Source organism: Bos grunniens, chromosome 2 (genome assembly GCF_055505025.1).
Source record: "Bos grunniens cultivar Pamir isolate PY7600 chromosome 2, Bosgru_T2T1.0, whole genome shotgun sequence".
In the NCBI taxonomy this organism is placed as follows: Eukaryota; Metazoa; Chordata; class Mammalia; order Artiodactyla; family Bovidae; genus Bos; species Bos grunniens.
In genome coordinates, this window is record NC_141166.1 from 89,617,793 (window position 1) to 89,633,554 (window position 15,762).

A 15,762-nucleotide genomic window follows, 5' to 3' on the forward strand; every position below is an offset into this window, starting at 1 on the left:
GTTTTATTTATTTTTTAATTTAGTTTTTATTTTATATTGGAGTATATAGTTGCTTTCCTGGTGGCTCAGATGATAAAAGTATCTGATTACAATGCAGGAGAGCTGGGTTTGATCCCTGGTCCCAGAATATCCCCTGGAGAAGAGAATGGCTGCCTACTCCAGTATTCTTGCCGGGAGAATCCCACGAACAGAGGAACCTGATGGGATATGGTCTATGGGGTCGCAAAGAATTGGACATGACCTAGTGACTGGCACTTTTCATAGCTGATTTACAGCGTTGTGATAGTCCCCAGTGAGCCCTGCATCCCGCTTCATTCGACATCCTGCAGAGAGGCAGAGTGACCCGTCAAGATCTGGACAACTTGTTAGTGGGGGATCCTGGTCTGAGAGCTCTGATCTGCTCTGCAGCAGTTCTCAAGGTTCCTGACCTTAGGACCTTTGACACTCCTAAAAAGCTTGGTGAACTCAAAGAGCTTTTATATTAATATTTCTGAGTTGTATCTGCTGATTGGTAGTATAAAATGCCATTTTTAATGAAAAGTAATAAATTTCCAAAACAAAAACTTAGAATGGCACTGGGTTTTGTTTTGTTTTGTTTTTACAGTTTTTTGCAGATCTCTTACTAAGCTTAAAAGACAACAGTTGGTTTCTCACATCTCCTGCAGGCCTTCTGTCTGCTGCAGTTGGGTTGTTTCAGTTGAAATATATGAAGCAAATCCAGCCTTGTCCCTCCAGACAAGGTTCCTGTCCGTTTAACAGCTAAAAAATCCATGGCGTGAAATTACGACCAGAGTACCTTTATCACGGGCTTGTGCTGGGAATTAAATGAGATCATGTGAAAGTAGAGTGAAAAGTCAATAGAGTATCTGGAAAAAATTAGACCCTGACAAATTAGACCATGAACGTTATGGGCGTGGGGACAGGCCTAAAAGGAGTAGGTGAAGCAGGACCTGGGGGAGAAAGGAAAGAAGTGACTGCAGACAGCACTGGTGTAACCTGGGACTTTGAAACTAGCATTGTGCCTTCCAAGGGGGGGATCATGGAGGAGCTGAGGGAAAGAATTCCTTCCTTCATCTCCAGCACAGTCACTGGACTTGACTCTCCTCAGTGGTACGCTTCTCAGAGTTACGAATTCAGAGCAAATAAAACTCTCCCTCAACAGCAGGTTGCACGAGTGCCCCCGTGGGACAAATTTGGTTCTATTCAGCAGTGGTACATCTGATACAACTGGTAATTCTTACAATGTGGGGACTGAATTGTAGAAAGGCAAAAGGAAAGATAAAACTATGTATTATTTGGATTAAGCATAAATCCATTGCAAGCAATTGCAAAAGCCAAAGTTGGTGGGGGGAAGTCTCTAACGGCTTCTTGCAAAACCCATATATAATTAGTTTCTTTCTTCAACCTTCCCCACCTCCTCTAAAGGAAGGTGATTTTATTTCTTGCTCAATCTGGTCACACGTTGCCGCTCTGAGTTACTATCCCCAGTGATGCAGAGGCCCACAGACAGTCCAGTAGCAGGATGCTTGGGCCAGTATGCTTTTAGGTGAGTGAGTGGCTCCTCTGAACCATCTAAGGGGGGTCAACAGTGCCGGGTTCTCAAGGTTCACCAAGCTTGTCTGGATGGCCAGTCTCTGTTCAGAAGTCAGAAATGGTTTTTTGGGGGGCTAACCCACTGGCCTCTATATGTTGTATCTGTCTTCTCCCCGGAGTTTGTCAGAGGAGGTGAACATCCAGATAGTTAGGGGATGGATGGGAGTATCCAAGTCCATCCTTGGACCTGGGGAAAAGACTACTTTGGCATACATGCCCATGAAGATCTTTAACTCAGGATGAAAAAGGTGTACCTCTAAGTAATAAAGGGCGTTTTCTTGGTAGAGTTGCTGTGTTTCCTTTCAGAACCCCTCACAATTTCAGTTCCCTCTCTATCTCCTAGAGGCGGTTAAACTAAGCAGGTTGGGCCTCCTTTGCGAACCCCCGTTTCTTCCAGACTGTTAGCCAAAACGTGCAGCAGCTTGCACATTGAAGGGAGCTGGGGGATTTGAGTGAAAGGCCTTCTATGGAAATTGTGTCGCTTCATGGTCCGCTGGAGTTATTGGGGCCGCCCCGTAGAGTCTGTGTGTCTAACGCTCAGCTCTGTCAACACGGGTAGGCTGCAGTCATCACGTTAAGCCATAATCCTACATGTAAAGTATGTGCTCAGTCTCTCCTGCAGGCATGCAGGACAGCAGCCTCATCTGACCAGAGTGAACCATGAATGATTCTGAGATCACTTGGAAAAATGAACCTGTAAGGAAAGTGAAATGGGCATTTCAAAGGTACTATTTAGAAAGCATTCTTGAGCCTATTGGTTTTCAGCTCAAAATAGATTTAAATGACAACTATGATTATGCTTTTAGGGTTTTCATTTCTGGTGCTAATAAAGCACACAGTCTTACCAGAGAGTCTCCTCTGGTAAAGATGCTCTTTCCAAAAACAGATCTCTTTCCCTCTATCTGACTTCTAAAAATGACGGGAATATAAGATGGCTTTATATTTTTAATGCAGCAGCTTTGTAATTGTGAGCAATTGCACTATTGGGAACAAGAAATGGTAGTTATTGTATGATCTCCCTGACTATTTATTTTTTGAGTGGGAGAAGAGGTAATATTCTAAAAAGGAATGTGTTCTCTTTTTTTCTACTCAATTTGTATTCCTTGTTCCCTTTCCCCCACCACCTACTTTGCTCTTATCTACTTTTAAAATCCCTTTTCCACACTCTGATTTTTTCCCCATTTATTTATAATTTATATCCTACTTATTTATACAAAATATGTGAGGTTGCTTACAATATTATAACACATAAATCAGGAGAGTGAAGACAAAAAAATTAGGGAGAGAGCGTTGTAGTAGGAAGCTGAGATATTGATCACAGTTGAGCACCAAGTTTGAATGTAAGGCTCCTCGGGGCAAAAACAGATGTGTGTCCACTTGAAGTCCCCTCTTTTTTTTTTTTTTTTTAGGTATAATTGCTTTATGATCTTATATTAGTTTCAGGTGTTCAACATAGTGATTTAAAATTTTTATAGATTGTACTCCATTTATTGTTGTTATAAAATACTGGCTATTATTTCCTGTGCTTTGCAGTATATCCTTGTAGCTTACTTATTTTTTGCATGGTGATTTGTCCCTCTTAATCCCCTCCTTCTGTCTTGCCCCTGCCCCTTCCCTCCCTCCACTGACAATTGCTCATTTGTTCTCTATATCTGTGCATGTGTTTCTTTTCTGTTGTGTTCACTAGTTTCTGTTTTTTAGACTCCACGTATAAGTGATAGCATACAGTGTTTGTCTTTCTGTCCGACTTACTTGACTTAATAATGCCCTCCCAGTCCATCATCCATGTTGTTGCAAATGACAAAACTTCATTCTTGTTGATGGCCAAGTAGCATTCCATTATGTATCTACATGAAGTTTTTACAATCAAAAGAGCAGTTGGGTTTTTCTTAGTGACTGTCACATTTCCTGTGCCTGGCACTTCCCATGTATTCCTTAAGGATGAGGCTGTACTAAGCTCTCCTGTCACCCACTCCCCACCCCACAAGCACCATGATCTCTGCACAAAACCCACAGGCAGGACCCCAGACAGACCGGGGCTTCCAGCTGGTGTGAGGAGGTTGAGACTTTTGTTTCTTGCTGAAATTAGAGTTCACTGGAGTTGGTCCGAAGGCTGACGAATGGCTGGCCTCTGAGTCAGAACTGGTCACATTTCATCCTGGAGACTTGACAGTGATCAGATTAACATCTGGTGGGACGTGGAGTGACATCAGAGAGGGCCTACTGCATAACTTCATCACCCTGGGGAGACAAAACAGTGCCTTTCAGGACTGGGAGTCTCTGCCTTGAGAGAGCTTGGCTTGGGGGGCTTTGTCTGACCTGCCTGGATGTCTTCAAGTGCTGGCAAGTGAGAATTGGTGTTTGAGTTCCCCCAAGGATGAGAAAATGAATTCTGTTTCTCCAAATATCTGTCATTTCAATAGGCACTGACTTTTGGAAGACACTGTGAAAAGTGAAAGTGAAAGTGTTAGTCCCTCAATCATGTCCAACTCTTTGTGACCCCGTAGACTGTAGCCCACCAGGCTCCTCTATCCATGAAATTCTCTAGGCAAGAATACTGGAGCGGGTAGCGCATTCCCTTCTCCAGACGATCTTCCCAACCCAGGGATTGAACCTGGGTCTTCCACACTGTAGGCAGATTCTTTAGCACCTGAGTCCTTAGGGAAGAGACTATTGTCTTGGAGCAAAAGCACGAAGTAGGAGGCTGTGCTGTCCAGTAGGCTCACTGCTCAGCACACAGGTGACTTCTGAGCACTTGACTTGTGGCCAAGTCCACCCTAAGATGTATGGAAAGTGCAAAAACACACCAGTTGACAAACACTGGCAAAAAAGACTGTGAACTATCTCAGTAGTAACATTTTAATGTAAAACATCTCAATCTCTAATAATTACTTATGTGGCCACCTGAACATTTATTAATAAAATTAAATGTGTGGCTCACATGGTATTTCTGTTGGGACAGCTCTGGTCTAAATATCTAAAATTAAAACTTTTTTTCCCCCTAAGGAGTGAATTTCTATTGTGTTCTCTAACTCCTATGTTCTTTCTCTCTTTGATTCTCTTTCAACAGATATGACTCTCCACGTAGCATGTCAAGGACTACATTAATCACCAGTTCCGTTATTTTTCTCCCTTCTACACTTTCCATTTTCTTTTACACTTGCTTACCCCAGCCATCTGCAGTACACCAGTTTCAGATATTTGAGCTGTATAGAGTTTCTGTGTACAGATGCGTGCTTGGACTTTTCTCAAGAAATCTGAAGGGAACGCTGACAGAAGACCCACTTACTCCTGGGACCCGTTGCTCTGGCCTTGGGCCTGGGGCACTGGGTGGTCCCTGGGTGGTTCTTGGAGACTCGTTTCTCGGCAGCCATGTCCCAGCAAACACCACTCCCTGAGGGGGAACAACCAAGTGCCGTGGAGGTGGGGACTCCTGCTCCACCACCACAACTGTCTGGTTTCCTGTAAAATAAACACATTACTTTATATTTTTAGGGAACACAAAAATGTTGCTATAGGGTTTAAATTTTTCATTCTGAACACTTTTCCAAAACAAGTCACCCCAAAGATGCATTTTGAATACCCTGGTCACATCTTTGGATCTGTAAAATACACCTTTTAGTATGGCACCCTTTAAAATGCAAAACATATTTGTTCAAGGCAGAAAAACAATCTCACAGTAGCAATGTAGACAGGGTTCATTCAGACACATCTGTGTAAATGCAAAAAGTCATAGCATTCACCTCTGAGCTGCTTGTTACTGAACCTGCAGTGACTAGTCTCAGCCAGCCCAGGTAAAACATCATTCCTTCAGATGTGTTGAAAATACTGCAAAGTTGGATGAGTGGAAATGGGGCTGCCTCCCTCCTCACTTCCTCCTCCCTGAACACAGGAGCTCGCTTAGGGGATGGCCTCTTCTCTAGGGAACCATCGTAAGCTTGGTGGGGATACTGCTGATGAAATCCAGGATCGTTCCAGCAGTTTAAAAAGAAGCCCTAGAGGGAAAGTGACATATTTTTGTGCCTATGAATGTTGTTGTATTAATCCATCCTTACTGACTGTTTAGGTGAGTTCTCTCTTTGGCAGCAAATAGATAGGTTTCTCTTAGGCAGAATTTGAAGAAATCAGTGGGTGGATTTTTCAGTTCAGCTGTCGTTTCATTCAAATACATGACTCTAAAGCTGATTCAACTTTTATTTCTAGTTGTGCATATTAAAATGATCAATGTCCAAGTAGTAAAGTTTCCAGGGAAACTGACAAGGATTCACTTCAGTTAGTCTCATGTGCTGCTACTTGTTTGGGTAAATCTGAGGGTTAAGTCAACGATGACCAAACCCATCTCATTGAAAGAACTCATCCTATGCTTGTGCCGACCTGGGATGAGTGAGCTGGTTCTATCCCTGCTGTTTTCACCATTGGAATGAAATTATGCCAGGAGAGACATGGTGCTTTCTCATTGCTGGTGGGTGGGAGATAGTTCGTGTGTGTGTGCGCTCATGCATGTGTATAAAAAGCACTAAAAAGCGAATTGATTTCCAAACTTCTTGTGTAAAATTTCTCTAACCAAGAAAAGCTGCTTTGACTTAATTTATTTGTTAAATGTTGCACTTTATGTGTGTTTTGTTTTGAGGGGCAGGTAGTAAGGCAAGAGAAGAGGGTGAATTCCACTGAAGTATTTATTTCATAAGAATGACAGGTTTGCATTCATTTACATTTTTAAAGCTTCTTGTTTGATTTTTTTTAACATTGTTGATAGTGCTCCAGTGCTATTTGCCGTCTGACAGAAAGATCCTTGTAGAGCAGGTTTGACAAACCTTATCAGATAATAAATAACATATGCCATAGATTATAACCTTGCTGTTAATATGGTTGCCTCTGATTTTAGAAGCTAAAATTGGTCCTTAAGAGGATTGCCAGTTAATAAACTGTCATAACCACTGTTGTGGTTATGCTGTCTTATGCAACTGTATAACTCTGTGTTTGGAAATTGAACAAAGGTGAGGAATTCTTCCTTTTGGGTTTTCTTGGTAATAGATTATTTTAGATTCTTTACAAAGTCATTTTTCCCTGGTCACCCCCTTTCTAATTCTAAAGGGGTCTTTGACCTGTTCATGTTTCTAAAAGAAACATTCACTTGTAGTTCCATATTTCTTGACCTCTGTCAGGGATTCACGAAATTCAGTTCACTTTTATTCATAGAGAAAGTTGGCTTTGATGTCTCTTAAAGATGATTCTGCTAGTTGCTGATCAGCCAGTCAGTTCACCTAGCTTCAGTCTTTCAGGACCTCTAAACTAACTTTCCTACCCTGTGACTAAAAGGCAGATCATTGGAATGGATTATGCAGTATAATCAAATGAATCCCTAAATGTTACTTTGCTTAATAAGGTAATATCAGGATGATATACTTTATAGAATCACTTTTGTTAAAAGCCACATTTATGCAATTTTCACTTTCTTAGACTACCATTCTTTACATTTGTACTCCAGATGTGAAAACTACGTTTGTGAATGGCTGAGCCTATGATGATATTTTTTGGTTGTATGCTGCTTTTTGCTAGAGTGTGTATGTATGTGTGTGTGTGTTTCTCCTCTATGAATAATTTTATATTTCAAGCTAATTCTTGAAAGTTTACTCTTTGATGCTAAAAGGGAATAACCAGATGATTTCTACAGATAATCTCTCCCTGCAGGATGGTGGATTGTTGAATCAGAGGAATGCTGTTTGAGATATCAACATTTATGGTTGGAGACAAAAATATATTAATGCCAAGTAGGTTTTTGTCAGTTACTGGAGAATTCTGTATAAATGCATCATCTCTTCCAATGCTGTACAATTTGCCTTGTGGAATGGCAGATAGTAGGGAAAACAATAAGTGTGGATTAAGACTTTAAAGGAAATAGTATTATATGATTAAGAAAATTAGATTTTGTAGAAATATTGGGATAAATGAAGTAAAAAGGACTGTCTAGAATGTAGCATCCATCTAGAGAGTTTTTGAAGCCCTACTTTCATGGGGGGAAGTGATTTTCCTGTCCAAAGGCCAGACTAAGCCATCTCCAAGACTCACGGGGAGATTATCACTTCTTTTTTCCTGGTGGAATAACTGAAAGCAAATAAAAATTCTCAATAGTCTCCTTTTGAAGTGTATTTTTTAAGCTGGGCAGAAAACATTTAGACTCTGCCTTTATGACCCAGTAGGGAAGTTGTTTGTTGGCAGGGGGTAGGAGGTAGGGGACTGGGGTAAGATTTCATTTCTAAGTTGTCTCACACTGCATATCTTAAGCAAGCTACGGGAACCGTCATAGTCTAAAATGCCTTCACTGAACATTAACAGCTTAGACTTTTTAAAAAATCCTGAATAAGGTCAAGGTAACAGCCGAAGGAAGCACCATTCCGTGAAGTCTACTTACATATTTACAAATCTGTTCATCAGTTTAAATATTTTTCACTGTGTGTGGATATAAGGGGAATAGGGCAATTCTGTAGAATTATCCATGTCTAGTTTGTAAAGTATGTTGTGTGTACTGCAGATGTGTGTTCTCTGGGCTTTATGTATTTGTACAGTAGCTTTCATTAAAAAAAAAAAAAAAAAACTTGTGGATGAATTTGTTTTGGTGGTGTGAGGGGGAGAATGGCAGTTTGTATCGAGTTATGATGCTGTAATATAGTACATGTAACAAAAGAGCTGGAAGTAACCCTCCCCTGGCCCATGGACAATTTTGGTTATCTTCTAGGTTCTAAAATGAAGATCTATGGATACTCTGGCAAACTGCATGTTGTATAATTTGAAAAATACTAAAAGTGGAAAATAAAATTGAATTAAACTTTGGCTGGTCTGTTTTTTCTTATCTGAGTCATCTTAATGGCACTCTCCTTGCAGTCCTCAATGCCAGTGTGAGGATGGGCCATTTTCTGGCCTCGAAGGAGTTCATTTTAGGGAACAGGGCTCAAATTCAAAGCCTGAGCAAAGTCAACCTTTACCTCTTTGTCTTTTGCTTTGCTTGAATGTCTGTTTTTAAATTTTTCCTTCATTGAGGATCCAAGAAAACCTGACCTTTGTTTCTTCAGCACTGAAAAGACGGCCACTGATGTCAGTAAGTATCTTAACTTTTTAAAAACTATGATTGAGTTAGTGCGATAGACCAATGTATTAGCTGAATTTCTGAATTTCTTCTTGAACAAAAAGGATTTGTTCTAATAATATGTTTTACTTCATGGGCATTCTTCAACTAATGCATTGGAGCTCTGCATATGTTGAAAGGTTATTGGCATCTTTTGACAATTGTTGGGGTGTTTGAATTCCTGTTTTAACCTACTGATTATTGCTGTTTTGTTTATTTGGCTGTGCTGGGTCTTAGTTGTCACATGTGGGATCTAATTCTCTCACTGGGAATCAAACTCAGGTCCCCTGCTTTGGGAGCGTGGAGTCTTAGCCGCTGGACCATAAGGGAAGTCCCAGGTGGAATCTTTAGTTGCAACATGTGAGGTATTTTAGTTATAGCATGAAGATCTTTAGTTGTGGTCTAAGGGATCTAGTTCCCTAACCAGGGGTTGAACCTGGGCCCCCTGCACTGGGAACATGGAGTCTTAGCCACTGGACCACCAGGGACATCCCTAACTTACTATTTCTATTAACGTACAGCTCTGAGATCTCGTGAGAGGATGCCAGAGTATGAAGCCACTGGGGAATAACAACTGGCAGGACACAGGATTATTTCTATCTGCTCTCTCAGCACGGAGACTGCCCTACTTTGGGTCACTGACCTTCTGTGGCCGTGCGTGGCCTTGTGTATGTAAAAACCCTCATTCGTTCTTTGGTTAATGTTGCCTGAGAGCCAGACAGTAAACTGCTTTTATCAATTGAAAGTGGAAAGGTGGATGTCAAATAAAGGCTTTATAGTAGAATTCAAGGCACTGCAAATGATATGCTTTTATGATGTCTTATCCATCTCCTTGAATTGGTCATTCTCCAAAAAACTTGGAAGAGGCAGTTACCAGACTGTTAAAGGTAACTTAAGTAGTAAAACTTCAAACATGGTGGATTAATATTTAGGCTGAAGCCCATTTATTTTAGATGGGAAAGCAGTCCCCCAAAAGGACCTGATTTATACAGCACATTTCAGTACCACGGGAGGCGACCTCTAGGTTCCAGGACCAGCGGCTCTGCAATACAGTAGGTCTGCATGAACCCCATCTGTTCCCTGGGCTCCCGCGAGCCATTCTCAAGGTTTCCTGTTCCATCGAGCTCTGAGCAGTGTTCAGGCTGTGCCTTGGAAATGCTACAGAGCTGGAGCGTCTGTGGGAGAATGTGGAACGGAAGCTATCTGCCGAGGCAATTACTGGTGACGTGTGTATTGGCAGCTTTAATTCCAGCATTTGTGACAGGTTACATCTTGTGATTTGTCTTATGTACATAGTAAATTGAACAGGAGTGGGAGGTATCTCTCAGATGACATATCAGAAGAAAAAATGTGGGCTCACTTGACAAAAGGCATCCTGAGCCATGGGATTTTTACTTTCCCTTTGGTGTTTGGTGGTTCTTTAGCCAATCCCCAGAGCAAACACTGATTTCCGTGTGGTTAGTTGGGCTCAAAATCATAAAAGACTCTCAGGGAACCCCTGTGGGTCTTTCTACTTGACAATGCACCATGGATGCAAAGGTTGGAAACTTCCACCTGCTTCGCTTCCCCAGTGCTGAAGGAGGTTCTGTTTGAAGCCCCCTCTATTTCTGTGTGTGCTCAGTCGTGTCTGCCTCTTTGCAACCCCATGGATTGTAGCCCGCCATGCTTTCCTGTCCATGGGATTTCCCAGGCGAGAATACTGGAGTGGGTTGCCATTTCCTACTCCAGGGGATCTTCCCAACCCAGGGATTGAATCCACATCTCTTGCATCTCCTGCATTTGGCAGGTGGGTTCTTTACCAATTGACAAGAACCTCTCTTTCCGGGACCCTCTAAACCTTCACCCCTACCCATGACCAGACTGCAAATCATTCTTATAGGACAGCTTTTCAAAAGATTGTCCTAAAATGATACTTTACTCCTTCAGAATGTATACCTGAGATGAAGGAGATTGGCAAACTTGCCAATAATGTGTGCCAGTCCCAGAACCTCACTACGCTTGGAAAGCTGCAGTTGGTAGTGGATTAAGGTGAGAGCCTCTCCTGGTGCTGTGCCAGATACTGTTTTAAGTGCTTTACATGTATTAATCCATCTAATCCTCCTAATAACCCCATAAGGTAGGCACCGTTGTCTCCAGTGGGGAGGGCATGGGCACAGAGAGGTTAATTAACTTGCCCAAGGTCTCACAGCTGGGAGGACAAGCGAGGATTGCAATCCAGGTGGACTGATCCTAAGGAGTGTACTCTCCACAGCTAAGTAATACTGCCTCTCAGAACAGTGCTCTGTGTGTGTGTGTGTGTGTGTGTGTGTGTGTGTGTAGTGGAAATCAGCAACCAGCCTCAGAAATCATTTTGTAAAGAACTTATACAAAGTTTTCTTATTTGGCAACTTTCTGTGCTTTCTCCTTTCATGGGAATCTGAGATCTTACTATTATTTGAATTACTTTAAGCAATCTAAAACATCTAGGAAAGGATTGTTGTTGTTGTCTGGTCACTAAGTTGTGTCTGACTCTTCTAACCCATGAACTGTAGCCCGCCAGGCTCTTCTGTCCGTGGGATTTCCCAGGCAGGAATCCTGGAGTGGAGTGCCGTTTCCTTCTCCAGGGAATCTTCCTGACTCAGGGATTTAACCCACATCTCCTACCTTGGCAGGTGGCTTCTTTATCACTGAGCCACTAGGCAATCGAAATAACAGAGATGCCTCACTTGGAAGTGCAACAGTCACTTGGGTCATGGTTTTCAAACTGTAGGTAGTAAGAATTTCACTTACCCATGTTGACTTCTTTTTCTCTTTAGGACGCTATCTCTGGTTGCATTTAAAAATATACGACCTATATCCCTTGACTTCTCAAGCTAAAAGAAGATCAGGGTTCTCTTGTCCCAGCTGAGCCAGCTCAAGCAGAAGGCCTGAGGGGGCCCTGGGTGGGTTCCCTCATCCATAGATCTGTGTGAAGCCTCGAAGAAGGCTCTCAGGGACCCATGCTCATAATAGCTGCCCTGTACCTCACCTCCAGCCCTGTCATGATGATTAATAGGATCTCATTTTAGTGTTTTGAGTTTTAGAAAAGTAAACATGCCAATCATACCACACATGCAAATGCACGTCCAACTACAGAAAGGAGCAGGAACAGCGGTAGTGGGGTCCCCCTGAAACCCCCGTTTTGTCACAGACTCCCCGTGCTTCTGTCTGAGGATGCCTCTCCTGGGCGCCTGCAGGGTTGGGAAGGGCCGGCCCAAGGCAGGTATGTCTAGGTCACACGATGCTAATTCCTTCAGCCAGTGCCAATCTGGCTACCTGCTAGCCAGACCCCAACCAGCAGCCCTGGTGTCCTCGCTACCCTGCAATGCCCTCTTCTGAGCAAAATACCCCTGAAGCATGGGCCATCTGGCAGTGATGCTAGTCAGTCATGGAAGAAGGATGGAGTTGGGACCTGGACCTGGCTCTACTTCCCAGGGAACCACTCTGGGATGTGGTCAGCCCATTTAACTGTGTAGAATCTCAACAACCTCATCTCCATACCTGAATCAGGGAGTTTTGTAGCCCACTGTCCTCCGTTCTTCAGTTTGTTGTGAGCATCAGTGAGAAACTGTATGCAAGCATCTTACACAAATGCCACTCAAATATATGGGGTTGTGACATTGAAATAAAATTCAAAAGGTAAATCTTTTTGGCTTTATTCTGTGATTCATGAACCAGGCAGCATCCAATCTAGCAGATAGAAGAAGCTCTAAGGAGATGTAGAAAGTGAAAGACTTTTATTGGCAGAAGGTAACAGGAGCAGAGAGGCAAAAAGCAGGTTGGTTATTGCAAGGTCACTTTCCTTTAGGGGATGGCAGGGACATGTAAGGCAGATGACCTAATGAATGCTGGTCAGGTGATTCCCTATTGCCTAATTTAAGCTTCCATTTCTGGGAGAGCCAAAACTGAAATTAAGTCCCATTTTTGGTTTGGTGACATGGGACTTTAGAATAAGTGACACCATCAGGGGCCTGTTGCCTTATTTTTAATAGTTATTAGCAAATACTTCCCAAGTGAAGGCATTTTTTCCTTGGACACCAGCTAAGCCTTCACCTAGCATCACAGATACTTTGAGCAGGAGAGAAGACTGTGAAATCCTGGGAATCATTGGATTCTACCAGTGAAATGGAATCTCACTGGAGCTGTCTGTTTAGGGTCCTTGCTTTTCCTACTGCTCCACCCTCTTTTTCTTTTGGGGAAAGTCTACTCTTAGGCTATTTCATGGGGAGAGAACCTCCTGAGAACTGCAGTGAGTGGGGTTTGAGGCTAGTTTCTATCTCTGTGCCTGGTGGCTGTTCCGAGGACTCCTGTAAGTACGCCTAACTCAATGTCCTGACGCTAGATCATGAGTCAAGTCTATTCAGACTCCCAGCAATTACAGCTAGTGCTAAGTGCCTACAACCCAGAAGCATCTTTGTAGGAGCAAAATACAGGAGCAGCTGCCACCTCCGTGTGATGTACTCAGAGCCTGCTGCAAAAATATGAGCATTCATTAAGTTTTCTGCTAAGATTTAAGCACCTACTTTGTACTCAGCATTGTTTTCGGAGCTGGAGAGAGGTGGTATATGACACAAAATGTTCATTTTCTTAGAGGTACATTATAAACCAGTGGACAGCACTTTCTAAAATGATTTGGTACATTTAAATGCTATAAACAGAAAAGGGTGCTGTGATACTACGTGGCTTGGGTGGTCGGGGACAGTTCCGTGAATGAGGGAAGGAGGCAGCTTTGCAAAGATCTGGAGACAAATCCAAACAGAAGGAACAGTAAGTGCAAAGGTTCTGAAGCAGATTTTGCTTGGTGTGTTCATGGTACTAGAATTCTGATTTTACACTAAGAATTTTCTCCACACTGGTATTTTAGTTCCTCATTTAGCAAATTAAAAAGATAAGTATGTTTGTGTTGATTTCAGAAGTAAGCAGTAAATTTAGAATAATCAAGATCCTCTTTGCTTGGTTTACAAATACAACGACAAAGGCATCTGGGCATTTTTGTAGGCAACGACTCTGTAGCAGACCCATGCATTTGTGGTCCACGCTTCAGTGCTGTCTCTGAAACAAAGCCAAAGAGGGCAAGCTCATCCCCAGCTGATAACGTTTTAGACAGCCAAGCAGATTCACACTGATCCACAGTCCTCCAGAGGTTACAAGACAATACTAAGGGACAGATATGGAAGAGCTGACTTGCTGCCCAGCCTCAGGGTCTAGCACAGGCCTGAGGGGCCAGCTGCGTCTTTGTACATTTCTCAGGGAAATGGCACAGCCATAGCCAGCCACGTGAGAAATTTTTCCTGCTTGCCTTGTATTTGAGAGGTGTGCTCAGCTCACTTTCGGAAGGTTATTTCAACTTTTTGCTACATCAGGACTTTGTGATTGGTGAACATCAAAACCCCAAAGACATGTATGCATCCTTGGCTGCCCTTGGTAAGCACAGAGGGAAGCTCACCGGTCAGGACGAGAATATTCTGGGGTTTGTCTGATCCTTCTTGGGCTGACCTTTTTGGGCATTCCTGAAACATAGCCACTCTTGCTGCAGCTGCTGCCCGCCCTGTTCTTGCTTCAGACTCAGCACCTGCCAAGATTAGCCCCAAAAGAAGCATGTCCCCTGTGGGCCTCACACACCAAAATGGCACTAGACCTAAGTCCTCTGTTTCAGGGTCTTATTAGCCTGTGGCTTTAGAATATGGGACAAAACATCGACATTTTTGTAGGATGTCACTTGGGAGTGTTAGCTGAATAGCCTCAGCTGTTCAAATAGCAGTGCTAGATACGACTTGTGTGGAGGGGGTGTGTGGAGGGGGATGGCTGGACTGAGGGATGTGCGTGCTGGAGGGGGGTGTCCTAGCAAGACAGGTTTAGGCTCCTTTAAGATTTAACAAGCTAGCTCTCAGGTAGCTGCACATGTTATTTTCCTCATGAAAGAAGGCTGTTTTGTTCGCTGAGTGCTCCTTGTGCAAAGCTGGGTTGTGCAGGGAGAAACATGTCTTTCCCTTGGTTTGGGTGGGGTGAGGGCTTGGCTGATTGGCAGATGTGGGCTGGAAGGTGATTCCAAGTGAGCTGATCCCTGGGGCTGCTTCTCACCTGAGAGATGAGAAGGTTGGATGCTATCAGTTTCCTAGGCTCACCGGTTGGTAAGTAGCACCTAACTGCTTATCCCACAACCTGTCGGCCCTCCTGAATCAGACTTCTCGGGCGCAGTGGTTTGCACCTTGAGCAGGCCTCCTGGTGAACCTCCTTCTCAAGGATCTCTGCCCTTTGTGGGGGCTCACAAGTCTTCCAGTCCTAAAACCGCTGGCTAAGTTTGGAAGACTGATTCCTAACTGGTCTTGAGACCCAAGGCTTATTTGCAAATATAAGGACAGTTGTGGATGCTCTCTTAAGGAAAAACTGTAAGATATAGAATACTGAGTCCAGGTTCAAGGTTTGTGATTCCTGGATGAATCCCCACTCTGAAGTCAACTGTGAAAAGAAAATCTAAGCACCTAACATCATGACCAGCACAGAGTAGCTGCTCAATGAAGGTTAGCTATTCTTTTCATGTCTCCAGCTTCTTCCTCTGATATACTAGTATTATCTTCATTTTATAGATGAGGAAACTGGAGCATAGTGAGATTCATAAACCATGACTGGATTTTAACCGAAATGGTCTGATTCCAGAACTAGTGAACTTAAAATTCTGGGTTACCTAATAAACTGATTCTCAGATTTGCCTGCCTGAATCCATGGTTCTTTCTGATCCTAGTAATTCTGATCACTTCAACACCTCTCCCGTGTTAGTTGTAATTAATCGAGCAGTTATTATGTGCTGGGAATTATCCTAGGTACTTTATATGCATTGTTTCATTGAAAAATGTGCACAGAAAATGGTGTACCATGTTAATGTACATACTGAGTGCTATGTAAAAGTAGGAAAAATTAGGAAGGTAAATATATTCCAAGGTTCAGAAAATTGGAATTATTTCCTCTTTGGATAGCTTCTCTTCCATTATACTATCAAAGATCTAGAGATGGAAAAGAACCTGAAGATT

The 15,762-nt window shown here is 42.8% G+C and overlaps 1 protein-coding gene across 8 annotated transcripts in view; it reads left to right on the top strand.

Moving 5' to 3' along the window:
• The window catches only part of KIF5C (kinesin family member 5C), a 159,714-nt gene extending 151,290 nt beyond the window's left edge, over positions 1-8,424 (top strand). For 4 of the 8 annotated variants that reach the window (XM_086352621.1, XM_086352637.1, XM_086352659.1 and 1 more), the window contains one exon: positions 4,664-8,424. The gene's annotated coding sequence lies outside the window, so the exon portion shown is untranslated. Of the gene's footprint in view, positions 1-97 lie in introns of all 8 variants that reach the window. The other 4 variants (XR_015146033.1, XR_015146034.1, XM_086352631.1 and 1 more) reach the window with 2 other exon arrangements.
• The last annotated feature ends 7,338 nt before the right edge of the window (positions 8,425-15,762 follow it).